This window comes from Heloderma suspectum, chromosome 2 (genome assembly GCF_057233095.1).
Source record: "Heloderma suspectum isolate Gila_16-S chromosome 2, 16-S_ref, whole genome shotgun sequence".
NCBI lineage: Eukaryota > Metazoa > Chordata > Lepidosauria > Squamata > Helodermatidae > Heloderma > Heloderma suspectum.
This window is the reverse complement of record NC_139459.1, coordinates 80,702,554-80,729,778: the sequence shown is the minus strand read 5'-3', so window position 1 is coordinate 80,729,778 and position 27,225 is coordinate 80,702,554. Positions and strand designations below refer to the sequence as shown.

The 27,225-nt window shown below is 43.3% G+C and overlaps 1 long non-coding RNA gene across 1 annotated transcript in view; it reads right to left on the bottom strand.

Annotated features, from left to right (window-relative positions):
- Positions 1 to 27,225, bottom strand: part of LOC146352397 (uncharacterized) — an 85,952-nt gene that overhangs the window by 32,313 nt on the left and 26,414 nt on the right. The window contains exon 2 of the long non-coding RNA XR_014787354.1: positions 13,199 to 13,295. This is a non-coding gene — a long non-coding RNA (uncharacterized LOC146352397). The remainder of the gene's footprint in view (positions 1 to 13,198; positions 13,296 to 27,225) is intronic.

The following is a 27,225-nucleotide window of genomic DNA, read 5'->3' as shown; positions in this document are numbered from 1 at the left end:
TATACTTGAGTTATTGGTTCTAAAGGAAGCAAAAGCCAAGTGTAGCCAAATGCGTACCCTAGATTTTAGGAAAGCCAATTTTAATAAACTTTATTAAATAAATTATTTATTTATTTATTAAATAAATTTTAATATGATAAGTAAAGTCCCATGGCAAGTGACTCTAATGAGAAAAGGAGTCCAAGTTGGGTGGAAGTTTTTAAAAAAGGAAATTCTAAAGGCACAATTAGAAACAATTCCAACAAGAAGAAAAGGTGGAAGAAGCCAATGTGGCTTCACAAAAACCTTAAAGATGACCTGAAAACAAAAAGGACACATATAGGAAATGGAAAGAAGGCCAAGCTACAAAGGAGGAGTACAGACAGGTAGCACAGAATTGCAGCGATGGCGTCCGGAAGGCTGAAGCTGAGAATGAGTTGAGGTTAGTGAGGGATGCTAAAAGCAACAAAAAGGCTTTCTTCACATACATGCATAGTAAAAGACAGAGGAAAGAAATGGTGGTTCAGCTATTAAATTAAGGATGGAAAAATGATAACAGATGACAAAGAAAAGGCAAAAGTGCTCAATTCCTGCTTTGGCTCAGTCTTCTCCCAAAAGAGGGTCTATGACACCACCACCACCACCCGGCAAAGGTGAAGTATAGGCTGAAGGGGCAGGATTGCAGCTTGATATCGATAGGCATTTGGTCAAGGAACACCTAATTACTTTGAATGGGTTCAAATCTCCAGGGCCAGATGAACTGCATCCTAGAGTAATAAAGGAACTGGCAGAAGAACTTTCAGAACCACTGTCTATTCTCTTTGAGAAATCATGGAGAACGGGTGAAGTGCCAGATGACTGGAGGAGGGCTAATGTTGTTCCTATCTTCAAAAAGGGTAAAAAGGAGGAACCTGGGAACTACAGACCAGTCAGTTTGACATCAATCCCTGGGAAAATTCTGGAGCAGATGATAAAGCAATCCATTGGGAAGCACCTTGACAACAATTCCGTGATTACTCAAAGCCAACATGGATTTGTCAATAACAAATCCTGCCAGACGAATCTGTTTGATCAAGTAACCTCCCTTGTGGACTGTGGGAATGCTGTGGACATAATATACCTCAACTTCAGCAAAGCTTTCGACAAAGTGCCCCATGATATCCTGATGAGCAAACTAGCTCAAAGTGGGCTAGATGAAACAACGATCCGGTGGATCCACAGTTGGCTACAGAATTGGACTCAAAGAGTGCTTATCAATGGGAACTTCTCAAGCTGGGGAGAAGTAACGAGCGGGGTACCAGTGCTCAGGGCTCAGTCCTGGGCCCAGTGCTCTTCAACATTTTTATTAATGACTTGGAGGAGGAGGTGCAGGGAATGCTGATCAAATTTGCAGATGACACAAAATTGGGTGGGATAACTAATACCCTGGAAGACAGAAACAAAATTCAAGTGATCTTGATAGGCTGGAGCACTGGGCTGAAAACAACAGATTGAAATTTCATAGGGATAAATGCCAAGTTCTGCACCTTGGGAAAAGAAACCAAATGCACAGTTACAAAATGGGGGATACGTGGCTCAAAAATACTACAAGCAGAAGGATCTGGGAATTGTTGTAGATCACCAACTAAATATGACCCAACAATGTGATGTGGCTGCAAAAAAGGGAAATGCTGTGTTGGGCTGCATGAATAGAAGTATAGCTTCCAAATCACGTGAAGTACTAGTTCCCCTCTACTCAGCACTGGTTAGGTCTCATCTAGAGTACTGTGTCCAGTTCTGAGCACCACACTTTAAGAAGGATGCAGACAAACTGTAGAGGGTTCAGAGGAGGGCAACGAAGATGATCAGGGGACTGGGAACAAAGCCCTGTGAGGAGTGACTGACAGAACTGGGCACGTTTAGCCTTGAGAAGAGAAGACTGAGGGGAGATATGATAGCGCTCTTCAAGTACCTGAAAGGCTGTCACAGAGAGGAAGGCCAGGATCTCTTCTCGATCATCCCAGAGTGCAGGACACGGAATAATGGGCTCAAGTTACAGGAAGTCAGATTCTGGCCGAACATCAGGAAAAACTTCCTAACTGTTAGAGCAATACGACAATGGAACCAATTACCTCGGGAGGTGGTGGGCTCTCCCACACTGGAGGCATTCAAGATGAGGCTGGAGAGCCATCTGTCAGGGATGCTTTGGCTTGGATTCCTGCACTGAGCAAGGGGGTTGGACTCAATGGTCTTATAGCCCCCTTCCAAACCTACTATTCTATGATTCCATGATTTTCGGTGGGAGAGCCGGAGAAGATTGCTAGATCCCATTGCACTTAGTTCCCATTGAAATCAAGCTATAACCATCTTATCCCACGGATTTCAGTGGGACTCAAGGGCAACCAACTCAGTCTGGAAACAAACTCACTGACTGCAGTACTGGCATCACACTGTGGGCTTTCCCACAGCCTATACCTGGGATAGGTAATACTTAAATAAGACCTAAATGTTCAGGCAATTAGTACAATCCATTGCCTATAGTCAAACCCTACATTTGTTCCTGTACTTCAGACAGGGATACACACACTCAGGCTTTCTTCAGCCTACTATACCAGGGTTGCAGACCTTCAGGCCCAGGGCCAAATCCAGCCCACTTGGGGTCTCAGTCCATCTGCCCATGGTTCCCCAGACAGCCATGTCCTGTTCCCCTGGCCCCACCTCCTCTCCCCCAGCCACCAATCATTTGGTGGCTTCCCAGCATTCATGCAGTCTTTCCCCATTCTAAAAGGTTGAAATACATTTCCTATGGCTTAGGTACTGACAGGAAGAGCTTTAAGCTACACTATGCTGGTATTGTTGGTATTTTGCCTCTGCTCCTGTTGCCTTTGGCCACGCCTCTGTTGCCTTTGTCCCTACCTACCACAGGAATGCGGTCCCGGAGAGCTTCTCTAAAATGTCATCTGTCCCTTGGGCTGAAAGACCCCCGTGCTATACCCATCCAGCGAAGCTTAAAGAGATAGTTTGGCAATGCTGGATGGGAACTCTGAAATAACTTACAGCAGGACAGGCCCACAAAACACAACTACCTAAACCTGTTGTTACCTGCTGCTTCTGTTAACAAACTGTTCTATATATACTTATGGTGTTCTGGAAAATAATGGTTTCTTCTTCTTGAGTGCTAGATATGTTCATACTCACAGTCAGCAGCCCCGGCCCCTGCAACCTAAAGTAGCAACTCACTAACAGCTGAAAATTGAAGAGAGAAATGACCCTAACCTGGAAATACTAAGCAGGATGGTATTTACACCAGAAAATGAAGAGACACAGATGAACTGCTTTATAAATGGCAGCATTTAGATCCCAATATGGGAAAATGTCAGTCTTCCAGATCACTCACATGGATGGCACAAAGTTATTGCGTTGGAGTTAGTAAGTAAATCTTATACTGAAGCCCAGGGGTGCAGAACTGTTTCAGGAGGGGGGCTCGATTACTCACCATGGGCCAGATGATGTCAGGAGGCATGGGCCTGCCCAGATGTCATGTCATAGGGTGTGGCTATGCCCCCTGACTTCAGCCCCTTTTTTTTATTTAGGCTGGAAAGAGGCCTGAAATTGTGCCTCCTCCCAGCACAGAGAAAGGGACCCAGGCCGCTCCTCATCCCTGCTGCTACCTCCAATCTCAGTTCAGAGATAGCAGTGGGGATGAGGTGTATTGGGACTCGCCTGCATGTGCGGAGAACAGCTGCATGCAAGGAAGTCCCAATGCCCAGGCCGTCCCACATTCCTCCCATCGGAGACAACAGGTGCAGCAGGGGAATGCCCTCTGAGGATATTCCTCCAGTGGGCGGGGTTGGAGCCTAAACCCCACCCCTGGAGGAACCCCAAGAGGCTGCATGGGCTGGACTGGGGTGCCCCATTGAGCTGGATTAGGCCTGTGGGCTGGAGGTTTTGCATGCCTGCTCTAGCCCTGTTCAGGAATTCAGCCTGCACTTGAGGGGTAGAAGCGAGGGGAGGGGCGTGCACACAGCCCCTCCAATATCCCTGTCCCCGCAGTCCCTGACCTTCTCACATTGAGCAGAGAGGTCTGAAGGGGACTTCTACTCAAGAGCCGTCCCAAGACATTTTGCTGGCAGTGGCAGAGAAGCAAATGGTGCTTCTACTCACCAGTAGTTAAGGGGCACCTATAGGCAGTCAAGTCAATGGTGGGAGTAGCAGTCCGCCACCTAAGGTCCTCTGAGGGCTCTCTGCTGCAGCTGCCTAATGTGGGATTGGCAGCCAAAGGCAAGAGGACCTTTTCCTTTGCCGCTCCTCAGTTGTGGAACGACCTGCCGGTTGAAATGCGCTTGCTGACCTCGAAGATTTCTAACTAAGCAGGCATTAAAGACCCTATTATTCTGGCAGACCGTCCCTTTTTTGAACTCTTGTTGCTTTTGCTGACGTGTGTTATGTGTATATTGTTTTTAAGCTGTGTTGTTTTAAGCTGTGTTGTTTTATTGTTAGATTTTTATTTATTTTTTTTGTTACATTGTTTTTAGTTCAAAGTTGTTTTTAGTTATATGTTGTTTGCATATCTTGTCCGTATGCTTTTAAGGAAATGGATTTTAAACTTTGTATATTGTATTTTAATGTTTTAACTTTTGAAAACTGCCCTGAGAGCTTCGGCTATCGGGTGGTACAGAAATGTAAATCATCATCATCTTGACCAGCTCAGCTGTGGCAGCCAGTATGGTGTAGTGCTTAGAGGGTTGGACTGGGAGTCAGGGGACCAGGGTTCTAGTCCCCACTTAGCCATGAAGCTCACTGGGTGACTTTGGGCCGGTCACTGACTCTCAGCCAAACCCACCTCACAGAGTTTTTGTGAGGAGAAAATGGAGACAAGGATGATATCATATATGCCGTCTTGGGCTCCTGGGAGGAAAGGCAGGATATGGATACAAATGTAAGAAATCAATAAATAACAAATAAATACCTGAGGCAGAAAATCCCACGAGTGCCTCTCCCCCTCCCTAGCAGTAATAATACAACAACAATACATTTAATAACTAAAAATTTGTTGCTCTTTCAGGTCACCCAGAATCAGCTGCCTGTGGCTGCTGCCGCACCCTGCCCAATGTTAGGGCCAGATCTGTGTTCACCTGATTAGCAGCCTCCATGCAATCAGGAATCCTGTTTTATCCACTCCTGTACCAGCTCAACACAGGAAGACCAGAGGCTAAAATGAGGACGTTGGGATGAGTTTTGTGTATGCACCCATGTTCCTCCCCACTTTTAGCTCTCATGTTAACACCTTAGGTCTCTTGGGTTAAACAAAATGCTTTTTTTCTACTATGTAAATTACCTGTGATCCATATTATACTGACCAGATAAGCAGATTCAACTTAGCTGGATTTAAGAGGGTGCTTTCTGGCAACAGTAGCATAGGACATACCTAATTCTCCTTGATTCCAACAGGAATTGGGCATTCTAGTTCTGATGGCATTATCACCTATGTTTCTTTGTGACATTATATAAAATCTTTCTTTTCTTTAATTTGTACCCAGACATAATATCCACCAATTTCCAGGCCACTTCATATGTTTGATCAAATGGGCAGCTCTAAACCATGAAACCATGCCACGATAACCATTGACATATCTTTAAGCTACCACAAGACTCTGTTCTTGTTGAGACAACAGACTAGCACATCTACTCTATGTGTGTTTAATGTGGTATAGGGACAATTTTAATTTCAGTCTGGGTCTGCTTCCTTTACTCTCCCCACTGTCCAGCCCCACTCTAAATAAATTTAATGGCTCTCCCTGGACTTGTTAAATTAATTTGATTGGATTTATGGCACACGTGTCAATGGTTCACCAACCATCGGGTCCAGCATTCCCTTTTATAAATAATTCCCATTTTATGGTGCAGTTAGGACTCCATGTTTGTCTGCTATTCACTCAGAGGTAAGTGTAAAAAATGCTCAGTAGTAAAAAGGTTGTTTCCTGTCCTCCCTCACGCAGGAATCTGTAGAATTCTGTATAGATGCTATGATGCTACATATTGCTTTTTCACACCTGCCAGAATATTATCATCTTTTCATGTTTAGACTATTAAATAAATTGCTTTTAAAGCAAATTAAGAAATGCAAATACATTTCCACAGAAAGAAAAAAGCAGCTGCTAAATCATAATTTCTTCTGTTCCAATCAAAAATGTGGAAAATTTTCGGCCACCGTGTTCTAATGAAAGTGATACAACTTGCAGCACTTGTGTTGGGACAGGAAAACCAAACTTTGTTTGTTTGTGTGTTTATTTAATCAATTTCTTAGCCAGCTTTAAGGACCATGGTCTTCCCAAGGTAGCTTACAGAATAAAAACAATACAAAAAGCATAACAACACCATAAATGGTTATAAATAAAATCAGTTCAAATAAAATACATTTGTAAAATAAAATCAAAACTTTTAGTGAAAAGCCAGGGAAAACAGGTAAGTTTTTAAAAACTTCTTGGAAGCAGCCACAGAAGGGGCCAGCCATGTCTCTTGGAAGGGAATTCAATGGGTCACCACTGAGAAGGCCCTGCTTCTTGTGTCCATCAATCTAATTGATTTTGGTGGACAGCCAACAAGCAGAGCCTCCGAAGCTGATCTTAAAACATGGGCAGGTTCATATGGGAGCAGGCAGTCCTTCATATGTTCCTGCTCATTTCAGATAGATTGGGAGATGATGTATGGATTTTGTTAAATCTACTCTGTGTTTCGTGGATTGTGAGGCGTCTTTCATTCCATTGTCTGCTCCTTGATGGAATTGGATTTTTTTTTTTTTTTAGGGACGTAGGAGAATTTCATTCTACTTGCGCAAGTGCACATTAGCACAAATGTGGATTTGCGCAATTACTCCCAATAGTTAAAAAAAAGCACACCTGGTCCATGAGTCCTCAGAATCCATGCGACTTGGAAAAAGCCAGTCCTCTGCAGAAACTGCATGTCGGATTCATAGAAATCGAAACTCATCTGAATCCATTACCTATTTCTCTGACATCCCTAGCAAGGAACCATGTTTTCCTTTTTTTTAAATCAGAAAGAATTCTAAAAAATACCCTACTGTCAAAGCAATGAAGAAACATCTCCACTCCCTCAAACCATAAGTACTATAGCCTCCCAAACCCAATCCACACTTATTTATTTGCTCCCTCTTAAAATGGTGTCCACGTGTCACCTCGGGAAATTAAGGCTGGCTCCAGAGAAGTCTTGGAGCAGCAAGAGTGAGACCTGAGTACTCACTCCCACCAGCCTGGTTGCGGTAGCCTCATGCATTCATGAAATGGCTGCTACCGTATGACTAAACAAGCCCAGAGAATATCTGGTTTAACTTTTTATACGATGTATGTTCAGAAATGAATGACAGTGATCAAACCAATTCATGAGAAGCAGCTTGTATGGCAATGGAGAGATTAGGATAAAATGTAATGTGCCGGCCATCAGGGTGATGCTATCTTACTTTGAACCAAGGAATTCTATCTTTGCCAGGAAAATAATTTGATACAAAAAACCTATTTTTAAACATTAGAAGTCTAAAAAGAAATATACATAAATCAGAGAACAAATGAAGGACAGAAGTGATAATTAGAAAGTCTGTGTCAAAATAACATGTCTTTGAGAGTTTGTCAAAACAGCAACATGTATGGAATAGCTTGGGAAGGTGATAGTATTTGGTTTCCCCAATTAGTAAAACTATGTGTGTATATGCTCCTCCAGAGTCACGTTTTATCTATTGTTTCACTGCTGCTAATGTGTTTTATGTATCGTTGTCACTGTGATCCACAAACCACTTAATCCAGAACACAAGCATAAGGGAATTCAATCTCATAACCCTAACATTCAGTTCTTAACCTGTTTATCGACAGAGCTGCCTGTTACTGAAAACACACTCTCCCACAAAAAAGTCCCAGTTCATTTCAATGGAAATGCTGAATGCCTACATGCAAAGAAATGTATACGAGAATTTGGTGGATTCATTGAAATGAATGGGGAAACCTGCATATGCAAGAGATCTGTGTGCACATGCAACCTCACACAGGTTTCTGAATTAGGTTGATGACCAGTGTTTCACAAAATGTGGAGCTGTATACCCGTCTCAAGTTAACTTTCTCTCTTTTCCATTGCTCTGTCCACCCAAAACCATGCTTTTACTCAGCTTTCACAAGGCACTCTCAAGGCAGAATTAATCCAGTACAGGGCCAAAACAGACATTACTTTAAATCCATATTTAGCAGTTACAGAATTTCCCCCCATTTTTATTCTAGAGTAGGCACAAGGGACCCTAGTGTGTGAGGAGGGGAGGGAGATTTTAAGATCTGGATCAGTGGTCCCTGTGCCTACTCTATGAAAAACAAAAAAGATGTAGCTGCTAGATATGGATTTAAAGTAATGCCTGGTTTGGCCTAGAACTGAACACAGCATAGCTTGTGAAAGATGCATAATTCAATTAAACATAAGCTATGAGGAACTCCATGGGTTCTCACAAATCATCATAATTTTCTTCCTTCAGCTGGGTGTAAAGTTTGTATATCTCCTTTTTTATGCTGGGACATTTTTTTCCTCTGTGGTTTATTCAGGAGGTAGCCTTCATGCTTATAGATTCCCTCTGATACAGCAGATATCCCTTGGGTTTCCTTTGAGCAAGTTATAGTATTTTAAAACTTGCCTGTGTTCTGTCAAGCAAAGACTGCTTGAGCTTCCTCTAGAGAGTCCAGCAGTTATGACAGGATTTGCAGGCAGGTTTGAACACAATATTTTGTGTGGCAATTAGGGAACGTTTCTTATATAGCAAATACTCTCATGACTTAACATAGGTATTACATCAACTTGTCCTTCACTGTTCTCGGGATCTAGGATTGTGTTATTTTGAGCTAAAATGGAAACACCTCCTCTGTCTTTTTCAATTTTTTTCCTTTGTACCATATGTAAGGCACCTGGCAAAACGACTTTGCACCTTTTAAACAAAATAGTTACCAAGAATACAAGTGCCCCTGATGTATTGTCTGAGTGTCCTTGGGAAACATGTTGTCCCTCAAACCTGTTGGGCTGAACCTACATATAGCAGTTATACTGTTATCATACCGTTATCATAACTATTGGTACACCTGACACCAATGGGCACCAATAGTTATGATAACGATATAACTGCTATGTGTAGATTCAGCCTTGGTCTCACTGGATAATTAGCCCAAGAATCATCTAATGTTGATGTTGGGTGCGATCGCTTTGGGCTGTTTGGATGCTTTGGGCTGAATCCAGATTTAAGCTGGATCAACTGTGCTGGTGGAAGTGGACTTCCCTGCCCCCTCCTTCCCACAGCAGGCTCTCCAGCCCTGTGAAAATGCTACACAGAGAGTCAGGAGACCCTGATGAATGGAAGCAGCTGTGGTGTGGGAGGGTGGATCCCCCAAAATTGGGCAGAGGGACTTTCCATGAGTGGAAGATCCCTTCTTCCCACAGAAGGCAGATCCTAGATCCAACCCTTTCTCTTCCAAGTTCTTCAAAATTCATACTTGATTGCAAGAGCTAAAGGCCTCATTTCCCTCAGTGTTGAACAGCTACAAAAATATCTACATATCAGATAGAGAGAGATGAGCTGCCAGGTCAGCTGGTGAGAGTTTCAGACAGATCTGAGCCCCAGCTTCTCTAGAAATTAAGAGCTGGGGTTTGGGAAGTTCTGCCTTGCCTTTTAGGTAGACTTTGTTCCCCCAAGCACAGTTCAATAGGGGTTAGTGTATATACTAGGAATGGGAGGATCTGTTAAACCCAGTCCCATCAAGGATCTCATTTTCCCACTGCCAAACTCATTATATTCCAGCTCTGTATGGGGTTTTTCTTCACAGAAATTTGTATGCATTTTTATGCACGTTTTTCAAATGTATGCATTTTTATGTGCATTTTTTCAAATGCATGCATTTTTGTGCACATTTTTCAAATGTACACATTTTTGTATGCATGCATCCAAATGGGTGCATCTTAGAAATGTATCCAGTTTCCTTTGCACATTTTTAAAATGTGCACATGCTAACATATACATTTTGTGTGTGTGTTTCACAGAACACATTGCAAGCTCGGAAATGTATGTATTTTCGACCACAAACTTCATGGCTTCATTTGATTCTGGGAAATACAGATTGGATAAATGAATCTATTTTAAAAAAAAAGCCTAGGTGAAGCAAATGTCTCAACTATCCCTGGTGGACAACTTTGGGGTCTCCAGGGGCCACAGCTCTGCCACCATTGCCATGTGCTGCTGAATTGCAGTAGTGGCAGCAGCAAAGCAATAGGTAGTTTGCCACCGAATTTTGGTGGCAAACCACAACAGTGACATAAAAAGGCTAAATTCAGCTTTAAAACAAGGTTCATGCCTCATTTTAAAGCAAAATATAAACCATCTTTGTGGTTTGCTGCCGAAATTCAGTGAACAAACTGCCTATTGTTTTGCCATTGCCCCTGCCACCACTGCAGCAAATTTTGCGGTGGGGGTAGCAGGGGTACCCTTAAGGTCAGGGGGACTACATGAAGCTCATGGGCCATGAATTACCCATCCCTGGTATAGGTAATACCCATCCCTGGTATACATACATACCAGAACTGCTTTCAGATTAGTGACTCCTGTTCATCCCACAGATCTCTCTTCTTAGAGTCAAACCAGACATTACTTTAGGGCTTTTCTATACGAGGCTTTGGAACCTGCAACTTCCTGCTCTTTCTTCTTTCAGGTTGTGTGTGGGTTTTCTATGCACCCATTTCCCCCCGTCCTATGTATTACTATGTGCTGCAACATAACCTTACACAGGTAGCTCCTCCCTTCGCCCTTTTCTTGCCCCCTATCTTGACATGAACCATTGTGCTGTTGTGCTAATTCAGAGCTTCAACTTCCCTCCCTCCCTCCCTCAACATTCCCCCAACATATAGTGGACAAAGTTCACTAGCATCACTACACCAGTGGACTGAGGCAGTTTCATTTTGCAGTAGCAAAAACTACTGCATTTTCCCCATTCAGAAAAAAAGCGGGGGAGTGGGTGAAAACCACAGGAGAATTGCTCAAGCATGACATCATCATCTAACGCACCAGTTAACTAAAGTGAATGAAGAATGACAAGCACACAATAAATGCTTTGTGTAGATAAGCCCTGAATAGCATGATTAGCAATCACATCTGGGTTCTTAAAAAGTAAATACAAGGTGCAAAAGGGGATTTTCATCAAGACAGCAGGATGTGTGGTCTAACACTTCCTTCTCCAGCCACAGAGTGCTGTATGGAGAAAGCTTTTTTTTGTAAGGTGAACTGCTGCATGGGGGAGGGGGGAACTTTCATTGAGATCATAGCTGGGGATGTCAAATCTGCCCTTCTGGTATGCTGCAGTTCCAATGAAAACCAGGGCCGGACCCGGGTGGTATTTAATTAGCTTGTTTCATCATTTGTGTCATTTTGGTTGGTCCTAAGAAAGGTGTTGCCTACTATAACTATGGATTTGGGATTCAGCACCCCTCTCCCTTCCTGGATTTTGTACTTAATAGAGCAGTGTGGCTGTCTTTGTTTTTTATGTGTCTCGGAAAATATCAGATAATATCTAGCATTTTGGGATAACGTGGCAATGGCTGATGGCCCACTTCTGAAAAGATAAAGGCCAGCTGTAACTCAGATTTGTCTCTTGCCCTGGCTAAACATGCAGGTCCCTGAGCTGGCAGAGAGCAGAAATAAAGAGAAACATGTCTGTCTTCATATTAGCAAAGCTGGATATTAATTTAAAGAAATAGTTTGTGTTGTGGTTATATATGAGGAAATGTACCATTATCTTCACCCCCAAATCATTTTCATTTTCCCAGTGTTCATATGGCTCCAGTGCAAATATTAATTTATCCAAGTCCTACAGTTTAGGGAAAACATTCTTATTGATTCCCCTTACAAAAGTGTACTGTTCATCCTGAACCTTTGTGTACCTTGTCTGACCTGGATATAGAAAACTCTGCATCTTGCCTTCAAGATTTCACCTCTTCCAGCCCATCATTTCTCTCTAGACTTTATTATCTGAGTTATGAAGTGTGATAGACTGATAGATATTGGTAGGCCCTGATTAAAATTCATTTCACATAGCTTGCCGACTGCCTCAAAAGAGCAAAGGTTCTAAGAACTGAAAATCCAAGATCTTTGTGGTGTTAAACATGAAAAACAGGACTTTGTTTGATAACCAACATTTGAGTTTCTTTTCTTTTGGACCCAAGAACCACTATTATTCAGGCCACTATTAAGAACCTGAAAAACCCGAGTTTTGGTTTTGTCATCTCTGAATTCCACTGACAGTTCAACTACTGTATGACAAGCACCACTTACCCTCACCAAATTTCTAAAACTTAAGAATAAGGCATCATAGCTTGTTACACAAGCAGCTGATTTTCTGCCTCACTGTTTCTTTCATTTTCTGAAAGAACCAGCCTCGTTTTAATGCAGCTTATGTCTTTTCCATCCCATCCATTGTCTCCAACCCCACTCAGCAGCAGCACTCCCATTCACTTCCTTGGTTTGATTGACAGGCAACAGCTTCAAGGCAGGTCCATCTTGTTGAGGTTTAGCGTATAAAACAATAATAAAAGCAGTAGTGAGAAAAGTATTGGAGTTGAACTAAGGTTCAAATCCCTACTCAGCCATGAAGCTCTCTAGGAAACTTTAAACTAATCTCAGCCTATCCTACTTCACAGGGTTGTTGTGAGGACAACTGGAATGACCCTGAAGGAAGGAATAACCTATAATAGGAAACCCATTCTCCTGTGGTTCCTTTTGTAGCCAAAATGGAACCATCCATGCCAAGTGGTATCCACAGACTTGAGGAAATTCCAAAGTTTGCAAAACCAGAAAACAATCTTCTGGGGCGGGGGACATCGCAGTTAAGCCTGAGCATGCTCAGTGGGCACATAATGTCTCGTGGAGAAAATTCAAAATGGGAAAATGGGCACAGAGAGAAATGTAATGGAGTATCCTGGAAGAGGGCATGGCTGGCTGGAACCTTGAACTGGAGAACTCCACAGTACAACATTTTGTTGCAGTTCCCATTTATAAATGTACCAGACAATAATAAACATGCTCCTTAACTGCCTGAAACACAAAATTCTGATGGCTGAATATTGACCAGAACTATCTTGAAAATGCTTTTCTTTTCTTACTCTTTCTGTTGAGATTATATAAACTGAATCCTCTGACTATGTGCATAGTATGTATTACCTTTGATTCTTTGAGTCAGATAACCTTTATCTTGATCCATTCCTAGATTCAAGCTGACCAAGTCACATCCTTGCTGTCTTTGTTGCATAAAGATGCCCTGAAAATGTAGATGGAAAAACAATTACCAAAACTGTATTCTGGTCTGGACAGCACTTCTTTGTCAAATGTAATGTAAATAAACTTTTGTTGTCAAAACATTAACCCTTCCCTTGTCTAAATGGTCCATACTGATGGCAAGACCTTTTAGTCTTATAAGAAACCCAGCTTGGAAAATCCTTTGTACGCATTCTTGGCATATTAACGCTACAAAGCTATGGGACTTGCTTCTAAACAAGCATGCATACAATTATGTTGTTAGTCAATCCCACCTTCAAAGGAAGTACCGTCATTATCCATCTGATGGTGGACATCTTGATAGTATTGGCTGATCCTAAATTAGCATCCTAAAATGCCTCTGCCCTCAATTTCAAAGAATGAACTGGATGAAAAACTAAATTTCTACCCTAGTATCACCTTTGAAATGGAGGTTTCTCCCCAATTAAAAAATGTCAGATTTGTACTATCCAAGGGAATCTTTGTTCATCTGGCATCTAAAAATGTGTGTATGATTGCTTAGTAACTAGTTAAGTCCCTAGCATAGCTTGTGCCTGGAGGTGCTTCCACATAGAGAGTTTGTAGCACTACCAGTCAGAAAGCTTTGCGTAGGGATGGTGCAGGCAATGGCATCTGGATGGGACTTGAAGCTTGGCAATTTCTTGCCAGCTCAGCTCTGCAGACGCCAGTCCACAGACCGCTGTGCTTGCCCGATTCAGTGCGTGCCAATTTGGACACGCTCAGCAAGCCCGCTGCTCTGCCAAGCCACCATTCTGAACAAAATGGCTGCTCTGCCTTTTCCGTAAAGGCTGATTTTATGTAAATGATGGCTGTAAACTGGTCATTTATGCAACGTTACGGGTGTAAAAGGACCATTTATGCCTGTAATGTTGCGTAAAGGAATGCTTTATGGACACCATTTGCATAAATGGCCCTTTATGAGAAAGGCCAAGTCACCATTTTTACGCAAAAGAGCAGCTCAGCGAGGGAATGGGTGGCTGCACATGGCAAGCAGGGTCAGGCAGCCAGCAGGGGTCCGGCATGTGGCGCACAGGTGAGCTATGGTGAGTTTGCCCATCCCTAGCTTTGTGCAGCAATTCCATCTTTTTTTCCTGAAGAGATTTTCTGCAGGAAGGAAAAAGACAGAAGAAGTGAAGTGGAAGACAATGAGTAGAAGACAATGTTGGATGGAAGACAATGTTGTCTGAGCCTCCACCCCTACCCCACCCCAGTAAAATTCCGTGAATGTGGAGGGACGATTGCACTATAAAAGCCTCACCTGGAAGCATCCTAACTGATGAAAGCCTGTGCACAGAAGCTCTCTTTATTTTATATGTTGAGATCTTTTCTTACTTGCATTTTTCTTTGACGCCTTTCAAACTATGTAAACATGCCTTCCACATTTCAACCCGAAAGAAATGTTGCTGTCATGATAGATAGCTGTGGAAAAATGTTAACTTAGTGTGAAAACGACCAATGCCATGCTAGGGATTCTTAGGAAAGGGACTGAAAATAAAACTGCCAGTATTGTAATGATCTTATAGTGTGACCACATTTATAATACTGTATGCAGTTCTGGTTATCGCATCGCATAAAGGATATCATAAAGTTAGAAAAGGTGAAGGGAGGGCAACAAGAATTGAACAGGGGGTTGGAGCCCCTTCCCTGAAGGAGAAGATAGAGTGTTTGGTAAGATACAGAGTTTTACCCCCACACCACTGCCACCATCTGCTATTGCTTCTTTCACAGGATTGTTTTCTTGACAGCCACACAGCCAGTGAACAGGTAGGCAGCAGCATCTATTGCTCCTACTACTCACCACCACGTTGTCTGGGCCAGAGCGAGAGGCAAGTGAACAAGCAGGTTGCAACGGTGAAGAGGAGGACCAACTGGGGGGGGGCTCTTGTCGATGGGCCCCTGTTGGGGTGTTACTGCTTGGCAGGTGCCTGACCATGCCCACCCTCGACACCAGCCCTAGCACCTGCTCTTCTTGGAGTGTTTCCAACTAAGCTGGTCATTATTCCAATCAAATACCGATGCATATTTGTTTATAAATATGATTCAGCTATATAACTCACACATCCAAATTCTTTCAATAGTTAGCAAGCTTCTCCTTAGGCTCTGGTATCTAATTATCTCACAAATCTACCCAGGATATACTAAAGATTGTCATCATTGAGTTTCCCGTTCCTGTTAATTAGTAACCTTGTTGCATTGTTATGTATGTTCTTCCTTGATTTTCACATAATGCCAACTCATGGTTTATTTAACCCATGGGTTGTTGTGATTTGTGAATGGTTTATTTAACCATGAACAACCCAGAAAGAAAATCCATGGTTTATTGTTGGATTATGAACTCTGGGTTGTTTAACCCATGGGCTGTCATTATGTGTGAAACCAGAACCACAGGTTGTTCATGGGTTACTCTGACAAGCTATGGAGTCAGCAGAGAAGAGTGGTTAAAAAAAAAAACAGCTGTTCAGTATGGCAGTGCTACAGCACTACAAAGGCATTTGGGATACAGATATCAGATATACAGAGGGCCTTTTCTGTGGTGGCCCCCACTCTGTGGAACTCCCTCCCTAGGGAACTCCGTCATGCCCCCTCTTTAATGAGCTTCCGTTGTGCATTAAAAACGTTGTTCAGGCAGGCATTTGGGGTGGGTTAGGGTATTTTAGAAAATGTTTTTATTGTAGAATTTTATTGTTTTAAACTGTTTTTATTGTATGTTGTACATCGCCCAGAGTGGCTGGGTGACCAGCCAGATGGGCGATTAATAAATTTGATAATAAATAAATAAATAAATAAATAGATAGGAAGTGGGCAAAGGAGGAGGGAAACAAAGAACACAGGGACTGAGAAGACAAACCATGGTTTGTTCAACTGTCAGACAAACCCTGGTTAGGGCAACAAACCATGGGTTAACCATGGGTTAAATAAAACATGGGCTAGTGTTATGTGTGGACCAGATCATTGGTTTGCACATTCTTTAACATTCTATATTAAAAATAAAAGATGGCATCAGTATTGGTGAACAACTTCTGGAACCCACATTCTTTATAGAAATAAACAAGCATTTGATATTTCCTGAATGTAAAGGGCCTGTACACCTGTATACCTGGCACAGGAGATTTGGATCTCCCAATGTAGTTTTCTTCTCCTAAAAACAGCGGGGGGGGGGGGTGATTTGGATCAGGGCCGCCTCCCTATGCTGATTCCCTGATGCAAAGCAGTCACAGAACTCCCACATAATGTGTCGTTTCACCCTTAGATCTGGAAATATGTTGCAAGAACCATCCTATGCTCCCTAAAACACACACTATAGAAAGTCATCCCCAAGCTGCATCATCCTTTAACTCTTGCTGATATTACAATTCCCTAGCTATTGCCCTCAGATCACCTCACCTGTCACCTCAGGATAATGCTAATCTTTCTAATCCGAAACAGGCTGCCTCCTGCAAATATTTCACCTCATCCCAATACTGATGATTACCTTCAATGGTTCTTGACAGTATCTGCTTTTCCTGTTTCCAAGGGAAGAGAGCTAGGAGAAGAATGCACTGTTAAAGTAGCCACAGTGGTCAAAAACAGCCTTCTGTTTATCAAAATAGCAGTTTCTATTAATAATTAGTTCTAATAGGAGCCAGACTTACCTTAGCAAGAAGCTATTCACTCTTTCTCTGCAATGAATTGTCTAAAGTATACATTCGCATGGGCTAATAGCCTAGGTCCAGAACACAAAACCACATTCAGGCTGCAATCCTATGGTCTCTCGGAGAGTATCCCAGGAGCCATAGAATAGATCCAAAATCCCCCTCCGAGATTGGAGACAAAGTTCAGATCTCAGACAAGAAGGTCCAATCTCAGATACGCTGTCCCCGCCTCCATGGAAAGATCTGCGCATCTCACTTCTGGTGGAGAAGGTGGAAAGTGGTGTGGGCAGATTGGAGGTGGCTCTGGCTCTGCAAGATCCAAAGCCCACCCAGCCATCAACTATGCTCCCAACCAGGTCCAAAATTCAGAGTAGCCCTAGACCTGGTCTAAATTCATTCCCTCCTCTTCCTCACAAACACTGCTCCTCCCTCCCTGCCAGAAGAAGCCCAGCAGAGCATTAGATGTGTCAGATGCTCTGACACCCGAGAGCCCTGATGCCATCTCTATATAGGACTGCCCTGCCACTATCCAACTCGTTTCACCAGGAGAACTCTTATCTGGACTGTGTTGCCATCATCTTCTTTTAAAAGCCACATTATATTTTTTAAAATATCTCAGTGCTCCTTGTTTAGCTGTGGTTCTGTGGTAGAGTACCTGCTTTGAATGCAGAAGGTTGCAGGTTCAATCCCTGGCATTTTTCCAGATAGGGCTGGAAAAAATACTGCCTGAAACCCTGGAGAACTGCTGCCAATCAGTGTTGATAAAGCTGAGCTAGATAGGCCAATGGTCTGACTCGGTATAAGGCAGCTTCCTGTGTTCCTAACTAAACAAGTATACGGCCAGTTTTGATCACAGACAGCACAATCCTTTTCAGGTCTACTCAGAAGTAAATCCCATTATGTTCAGTGGGATTTACTCCCAGATAAGTGTTTATAAGAGTGCAGTCTTAAAGTATTGTTTTGTCTGCATGAGTCACAGTCTATTACAATTTGTGATTATTTTTTAACAAACACACCATATCAAAATACATAAAGAACAGCACACACTTAAATGTGCTTTGAGAATTATTGGTCCATGAGAAAAGGCTTGACATCCTGCTAGAAGCCATAAAAAACTCCCAGCTGTTTGACACTATGAAGAAAATATATTGGATTTTACATTTTATAATTTCCAACCCTGTTGTCAACAGACACCGTATGTTACTTTATATTCGACTCATTGCAAGCCACCATAATTCCTCATGGCACAGCCAAGTAAAATATAGCCCTCTGTGCTGACAGTACTTATTGTTTTTTGTCTCCTATAAATGATTTGTGGCTATGTTTTGAATTTTAGTAGATGAGAGGGGGAGCATTTCCATAAACTTTCAAAGGAAACCACATATTCAATGGAACACCCAGTTCAGTGCCTCAGGAAGCAAAACTGTTTTTAAAAAAACAAGAAACATCTGACTTTTGTGTTCCCCCTTTCTTGTTCTCTAGTTACTTTGTGCCAAAACACCCAAACCCACTCTTTTTATGCGTACTTGAAAGATACTTCGAGAAAGCTGAAAAGCAGTCCACAACAGCCCAACACTGGGCCATAAGAAAGTCAATGATATGCTATTGTTATGTGCTCCCAACTTCCCTGAACAGTGAAAAGTTTGGCTTTCATTGGAGGAGACTGCATTGGAGACTGAGGTCATTTTTGTAATATGGGGCGGGGGGGAGTTTACAAGTAGATCATAAGTACAGGCAAGAGACATGTACACTTCTACCAGGCAACATGATGCTACCTAACATAAGATCTGCAGAGACAAGCACTGTGCAGCCCAGGCTGTGCCTAAGCTGTGAGGGTTGTAGGGGTGCTCTGGAACATGGGGAATGGCATGAGGAGGGGGCTGCAACTGAAAAGGAGAATTGCTGAAAATTGGGTCCCATTCAAATTGCAAGTGGAAGTGTCCTTCATCTGCACAAGTGTCTTTTTTTAATCCCACCCAAAGACTCTCCAGATATCCGGCATGCATTTGTCATAGTAGGGTGACTGTGAATTAAAAATAAAACGTGGGGAAACAAAGTACAAATAGCACTTGGGTGCCTAACTCTCATTGTCATTCAATTCCTTGATTGCCTTTGAAAATATTTCCCGCAATACATTATCAGCTTCTGTTTTTAATCATTTTGAAATGTGTGTATTTTATTCATGAAAGATCTCATAGTGAAGCTGGGAGGGCAGGTTCCCCTTTCTTCCCTTTTGTATGCTGGCTGTTAGAAGGAGCGCCATTTTACTTATCAACTTAAGCATATCTGATCTTGAAATGAGTGCAAGGACAATAACTATGAAACCCTACAAGGCTGCTCTTTTCCAATCATTCCTTAGCGCAAAGCTGCACTTCAAAGTATGTGTCCCCCCCCCCCTTACAATCTGGTTCATCCATTTTTATGCCTCTATCAGGAAATACGCCGATGTTCATTTCACACAGAGTGAAACGCAGAGCACTTGGCACTTCATTCTAAAACTTTCAGTATTAAAATCTAGAGTTAGAAGAAGTGCGGGTGGTGGGGTGGAGAAAGTAGATACTCCACGTTAACACAGTTTCAAATGTGCTTAACAGAAAAATTAGCAACATCCAGAAATTCCAGATTAATTTATCCCTATCCATTTTTATATTAGCCGATGATGTAAATGATATTTATAGACCTACTTTGACATGCCTGTAGTCAGTGTCATCAACTAATTGAAAAAGGCACTGACTCGCCCTCACTGCTGACAATACGGGCAGCAATTTTGCTGAGAACACTAGATACATCATCAGTGTCATGATCTTTAGCCTGTAATACTTTCAAGAGTTTGTCCTCAGAAAAATCATCTACTGGAATGTTAATCTGCTGCTTCTCTAACCTTCAGCACCATGTGTCATATTCTTACTATAGTCCACATGTTTTCAGACTACCATTCAGCAAATTGAACTCACGGCAATTCATCTCTAAGCTGGATATGTAGCAGAAAATGTCTAGATGAAAGTAAAATCATTAAACGGAAAATAGATCTCTTTGAGAATAATGACACGGGGATGGATCCAAACTTCCTGTTCTGGGAATGAAAGGGCACCTTCCAGCCATGGAAGGCATTTGATCCAGGGAGGGATCTAGCCCCTGGAAGGGGGAATGACATTTGCTCATTCCCCATCCCCTGCAGCCGCTTGCACCTTCCCAAAATCTGGAGCATATCAGCTTTTCTACATGAGACATTTATTGTGCACTCATGATTCCCCACTCATGGTAGTTTGTGGGTGCTTTAGATGACACCGTCATCCTCCAGGGCCTGTCCTGTGCTTCCCAAGCATTTCGTGTACGCGGGGTAGGGGTGGGGGTATTTTGAGGAATGGTAGAATGAAATGTTAGTGTAGTTGTGCGATTCCATTATACCACAGAGCCACCTAGAGGTTATGTAGCAAACATATAGAAAGGTAGAGAAGGGGAAAAACCAGAAAAAAACATGCGTAGAGGATATTCTGATCTTAATCCCACAAAGAATCCAGAAGCAGAAGCCATGGTAAACTCGCAGGTTAAAAGCCTCATCTAGAAAAGCCCTATACTTCAGAGGGAACTGGAAGCTGCAGGAATCGGGGATCAGCAAAATGGCCACCCCACTTTCACCAGTGGAGAGCATACCCTCTGAACAGAACTGTTCAACAGAAAGGATAAAAGGCTGGAGATACAGATATAGATATAGAATCACAAATTTACAAATTGGTGGTACACTACATAAATTGATGAGAATAGGTAACAATGGTTGATGATGATATCCAGATCACTCAAGCAATTCCTTTGATTAAGCTACTTAATTGCCTTTATCTGCTACTTTTGCAAACTTCGGTTACACTTTCAACTACCTTTTCTCAAGTCTCCAAGGCAAAGAACTAGCCAATAACAGAAGTAACAGATTTACATTCAGCACGGAGTCTTTGGGGAAGAAAGTTTGAAAGGGAAAATGCAATCAAGAATTTCATTTATAAAAATAATTTCCATGCATGGTTCTTTGCTTGTGTCAATAAAGACTTATGTGATCAGCAATTATAATGTTTGGCTTCAACATAAGGTAAAGGCTGTGATGAATTCAGTGGTTTATAAGCTGGTAGGTAGGATCTTTCTAATGCCTATTCCCTGAGCTTCAGATTGAGCAACCACGGCATGTATAGGGCAGAAACAACTCCCCACCCCAACCCCAAACTAAAGAGAAGGGGAAGAGAAAGAGAATGAGAAAGAGGGGGGGGGAATGAACTGGTTAAGTTGAAGGGTCAGGTTTTCTCCAGGATGGGGTTATGAAAGTTGCAGCACGACCAGAGGCTTCCAACCTTGGGACCCCCAATGTTGTTGGACTGCAACTCTCAGCATCCCTGACAATTGACCATGCCTGCTGAGGAGGATGGTATTTGGGGACCCAATTTATTTATTTCATTGTATTTCTTATATTGCTTAATCGTCCATCTGGCCAGTCACCCGGCCACTCTGGGCAATGTACAACAATACAACAGTTTTAAAACAATAAAATTCCACATTAAAACATCATATTTAAAAAATACCCTAACCCACCCCAAATACCTGCCTGAACAACCATGTTTTTAATGCGTGGTGGAAGCTCATTAAAGAGGGGGCATGGCAGGGTTCCCTAAGGAGGGAGTTCCACAGAGTGGGGCCACCGCAGAGAAGGCCCTCTCCCTCATTCTCACCAGCCTAGCTGTCCTGGCTGATGGGACAGAGAGAAGGCTATCCGAGGCTGATCTTGTTGAGTGGCCTGTCTGGTGTTGCTGGAGGCGCTCCTTAAGATAGGCTGGGCCGGAACCATAAAGGTCAAAACCAACACCTTGAATTTGGTCCAGAAAACAACTGGTAACCAGTGCAACTCCTTCAGCACTGGAGTGATGTGATCAAGCCGGTGACTGCCTTTAATCAGGTGAGCCACCACATTCTGTACCAGCTGCAGCTTCCAAACTATCTTCAAGGGTAATCCCACATACAGCGCATTACAGTAGCCTAGACGAGAGGAGACCAGGGCATGTATTACCGATGGGAGCAGATGGTCGGGAAGGTAGGGGCACAGCCACCATATCAGATGGAGTTGGTACAGCGCTGTCCGGCTCACAGCTGACACCTGAGCCTCCATGGACAGCTGGGAGTCTAAAATGACCCCCAGGCTGTGGACCTGGTCTTTCAAGGGTAGCCGTACCCCATTCAACACCAGGTCAGCATCCCCCAACCTCCTCTTGTCTCCTACCAAAAGTACCTCAGTCTTGTCAGGGTTCATCTTCATCTTATTCCTCCCCATCCAGCCACTCACCGTCTGCAGACATTTCAACAGGGATTCTATGGCCAACCTTGGTGAAGATTTGAATGAGAGGCAGAGCTACGTGTCATCCGCATATTGATGACACCGCACCCCAAACCTCCTGATGATAGCCGCCAGCGGCTTCAAATAGATGTTAAATAGCATCGGGGAGAGGATGGAACCCTGTGGCACCCCACAAGTGGCAGCCACAGGTCCGAAACCTCCTCTCGCAGTGCTACCCTCTGGTACCTGCCAGAGAGGAAGGACCGGAACCACTGTAATACGGTGTCTCCAATGCCCAACTCCTCCAGGCGGTCCAGGACGATACCGTGGTCAACGGTATCAAAAGCCGCTGAGAGGTCGAGGAGAACAAGGAAGCAGCATTTGCCCCTATTCAGAGCCCTCCTCATATCATCCACCAAGGCGACCAAGGCCATTTCTGTCCCATGCCCAAGCCTGAAGCCCGACTGAAGTGGATCTAGATAATTGGCTTCTTCCAAGTGTGCCTTCAACTGCATCGCCACCACCCGCTCAATCACCTTGCCCCAAAATGGCAGATTCTGGGCTAAAGTTGTTCAGGACTTGGGGATCAAGGAGGTCTTTTTTTAAAAGTGGTCTTATCACTGCCTCCTTGAGAGCTGATGGCATCACTCCCTCCTCAAGGGAGGCGTTCACCACCACCCTGATCCCCTCACCCAGCCTCTCTCATTGACGCAATGAGTCAAGATGGGCAAGGATCAAGTAAGCAGGTGGTCAGCTTTACAGATGAAAGCACCTTGTCCACTTCATCAGAAGGAAGAAGCTGGAACCGATCCCACAAAACCAGTTTGCCACAGACTGCCTCTCACTCATATCCACGGCGCATGGAATAACACTCCTAATCTGATCAATTTTATCTGCAAAGTGCCTTGCCAAAGCCTCACAGGAGGCCTTAGAATGCCCCAGTGGTTCCAGAGCAACTGGACTGACCAGGCTCCAGACTACTTGGAACAGCCTCCTAGGACAGCAGTCTGTGGACGCGATAGAGGCAGCATAATATTCCTTTTTTGCTGCCTTCACTGCCATGTGATAGGCTGAAGATACAGCTCTAGCCTGTGTCTGATCGCCTTTGGAGCAAGACTTCCGCCACCGATGCTCTAGCCGTCTCACCTCCTGTTTCAGAGCTCGTAACCACAAACTGAACCATGGTGCAGTCCAAGCCCTGTTCAGGGGGAGAGGGCGTTTCGGAGCCACCCGATCTAATACCCCAGTGATTGCGGCATTCCACCCACCCACCAGGGTCTCGACCGAGTGGCCATTTGCGTGCTCTGGAAAATCCCCAAGGCGCGTTCAGGAATCTATTCGGATCCATAAGATGCCTGGGGTGGACCATTTTAATGGGTCCTCCACCCCTGCAGAGGAGTTGTGGAACCAAGAAGTCCAACATCACCAGATAGTGATCCGACCATGACAAGGGGGTGGTGGATATACCGCTGACTTCCAGATCACTCCCCACTTCTCCAGAAACAAACACAAGGTCTAGCACATGACCGGCTATGTGGGTGGGCCAAGTTAGAATAGGTACAGCTCCCAGGAAGCCATAGTATCCATGAAGTCCCGAGGTGCCCCTGTGAGGATGGCCTCTGAATGTACACTGAAGTCCCCCAACACCAATAAGTTAGTGTTAGCGCCATCCCTAAAAAAGACAAGGCATGTCGTATGGTGCTTCTTGCTGTAGTGATAGTGCAAACTCTGTTTGAGTTGCTTGCAGCAATGTAGCATCATGCTGCCCATAGAGGGGGGAAAAATATCTGAACGTTCCATTCAAAGAAATGTTTTGAAATATAACTGGCTTGTTAAGCTACTAAAGAAAACCAAAACAGATGTAGAAATAGGAAAAACTGAAATGGACGTAGAAATAGGAAACAAATTTTAGTATCTATTCCATCTAGCCTCTGGACATTTCTACTGAAGATAATTCAGAAAATTCAAGCTGTAGAGCTCAGAGAGCAAAGTCAGAGACTTGCCTTGAAATAAATGCAAATCTCTAATAAAATAAATTATTGATCACCTTCAGGCACTCAAGTGTGGTAAATCCAAAGAACTGTAGACCAGTGAGAGATCTGAAGGATACAGTATAATGCAGTCAAAAATACCATCAATGGAGGAATTCTTAAAACAGCAAGTGTTAAGGAAGACTAAAAAGCCACCAATCTGGAGCCTATTGGTGGGGGGGAGCCAAGGGAGGTCTGAAAAAACCTCAGATTCCCAAGTCTCATTTCTCTTATGGGAAAAAAGAAAACCTTTCTCTTGGACCCGGAACCATTCACCCACAGGGCTTCTGTCTTGCCAGGATTCATCCAGCCCATTACTACATCTAGGCATGGTTGGCTGGGGAATACTGGGAGTTGTAGGCCCTTTCGCTGTCTAAACACACATAGGATTGCACCCTTAGGCTTTAAAAGAAGGACTCCCTGGTTGACTGGCAACAAGATGGTCTGCCTGTTCCATCACTGAAGCCTTGTCCTGAACTGAGTGGAAATGTTCAGGACTCGCTTCTACCTGATGGTTGGAGGACTGGCCATCCCCCTTTGATGAAGGTGTTGGGTTTGGTTGTAGTGGGCCATCTTCATGGAGGTTAACTATCCTCTGTTGTGGCTGAAGCCTTGTGGGCAAATGTATTGCATTGTATAGTAGTCTTGGGGGCAAACTGCATTGTAGTGGAGCCTCATGGGCCAGTACATTGTATCTGTAGTCAATAAAATTGATCTGAACTTTTTTCCCTTTTGTAGCCTGGGTTTATGTTCCTGGTTACATGGTCTGTTGAACCCGGGCACTGATCTGGATCATAAGAACATAAAAAGAGCCATTCTGGATCAGACCAAGGTCCTTCCAGTCCAGCTTCTGTTCACTCAGTGGCCAACCAGCTGTCAACCAGGAACCCACCAGCAGGGCATGAGCGCAACAGCATTCTCCCACCCATTTTCCCCAGCAACTGGTGTACAAAGGCTTACTGTCTCTGGCTCTGGAGGTAGCACATAACCATCAGGGCTAGTAGCCATTGATAGCCCTCTCCTCCAGTAATATATCTAAACCCCCTTTTAAAGCCATCCAAATTGGTAACCATCCCTACATGTTGTGGTAGCGAATTCCATCATTTAACTATGCGCTGTGTGAAGAAGGACTTGCTTTGATCTGTCCCGAATCTCCCACCAACCAGCTTCGTGGGGTGATCCCAGGTCAGTGGTTACACAGCAGGATTCCAAAATAAATGGATAACAGAAATTGCTTTACCTCGTGTTTCTGATACACAGGGGCAGACACATGTGGTTCAAATGAAGAAAAAAAGGTATTTATTTGACATTATAGCCACTGTGAAATAAGAAAATCACAACTATTCCTAAAGCCCTCTTCATTTGTATTTCTTCAGTTAACAATGCAATCCTACACTACATAGGAATAAGCCCCATTGAATACAGTGGGACTTATTTCCCAGTAGACATGCGTAGGATGAGGATCAGTGGAGGGTGGTGGGTCCAATGTCAGTGCAGCAGTGAATCCACTTCAGGTTTCAATCAAAACTAGTCAGAACTCTAATGGAGCTATTCAAGGTGCTTTGCATCAGCCTCTATTACATAGTATTGTGGTCTTTCAAACAATATCTCATTCAACAATTGCTTTTGATGACTGAATTTATTTTAAACAGAATTGCAAAGAAGTGAAAAGGAAACTAGCCATCCCCTTTCAGAAGTTAAACATTTTGTGTAACTTCTACCAATTTGTCATATTCCTTGGTGTATGTTTGTTCTATGGTGTCTTCCTTTTCTTCCTTGCAGAAAAGTACCAAAGCACTATGCTCCTTTTATATTTGCACAGCGCACACTTTGTCCTTTTGAAGGATCGGCATTTTATTTCTATCCCCAGAAAAGGTCATTCTACAATGGATGCCTCGTGTGAATAATTAAGAAAAATAAAAGTGATTTTTCTTCAGCATGGTTTGTAAGGGTTTATAAATTATTTAAAAATAGTTATCTATTTTTTAAAAGCATCATTTCAGGAAACCTGTGCCTCTGACCCATTAATAAAATTTTATATTTTTGTAATTATTTTTACTTGCAACAAATGTTTATTGACTTTCTATAAAAGATGACATTTCATAAAATGAATGCCTTCTTTCAGTTGACATTTAAGAAATCTCACATATACTTATAGAAAGAAACTTTTTTTCTTTTTTTTACTGTTCACTGTACTTCTTTGGATAGCATTTGGAAGCACAATAGCACTGACGTGTGTACCCATTGAAAAAAAAGATGTGAGGTGTTCTTTGTCCCAAGGATTGCTTCAGAGGGGTAGAGATCGCAGCCTTCCTTTATCCTGAGCTGATGAAGGATTTGAATAGAAAGTCAGCATAGCAAAAGGTGACACTGTTCTCCCCTCCCCCCACACCCTTCTGCAATCACTTCAGAAAGGAAGGGAGGACTCAGCCTTGCTTCACCTCTAGGAATTCTTGGGGGAGACAGCATGCGAAAAGGCACTGTCAGGGTTCCCCTTATGACCTAGACCCACTCACTGAGCAACTCCCTAAGGAACTCTTGCCTCCTTCTGTGTCCCACCTTCCTTCTTTTAAACTTCCCCTTCCCAATAAGGTGGGGTTAGGCTGGAGACGTGGGGTGATTGGTACTTCAGACACAGGGTTTAACCACAACAGTTTACTGGTAAATTAAAGCAAGCAAATCACAACTAAAGGTATTTACATCATAGAGCTGAGTGATACAAAAGGCATTAAGAGAAAATAAGGAAGCAATTCTATGGCCACTAGACAGTGGTGAGACAGCCATAGGATATCCTGTTTTCTGGGAACCAACCTCAGAGCCTGCGCTCCAAGGTCGGTTCCTGGAGAACTGACCTCCCCCCACTTCCGCGTTGCCTCCAAGGCAGCACTGAACAGCCCCGTCCTCCACGCTTGCAAGAGGAGGGGCGTGGAGCGACTGAAA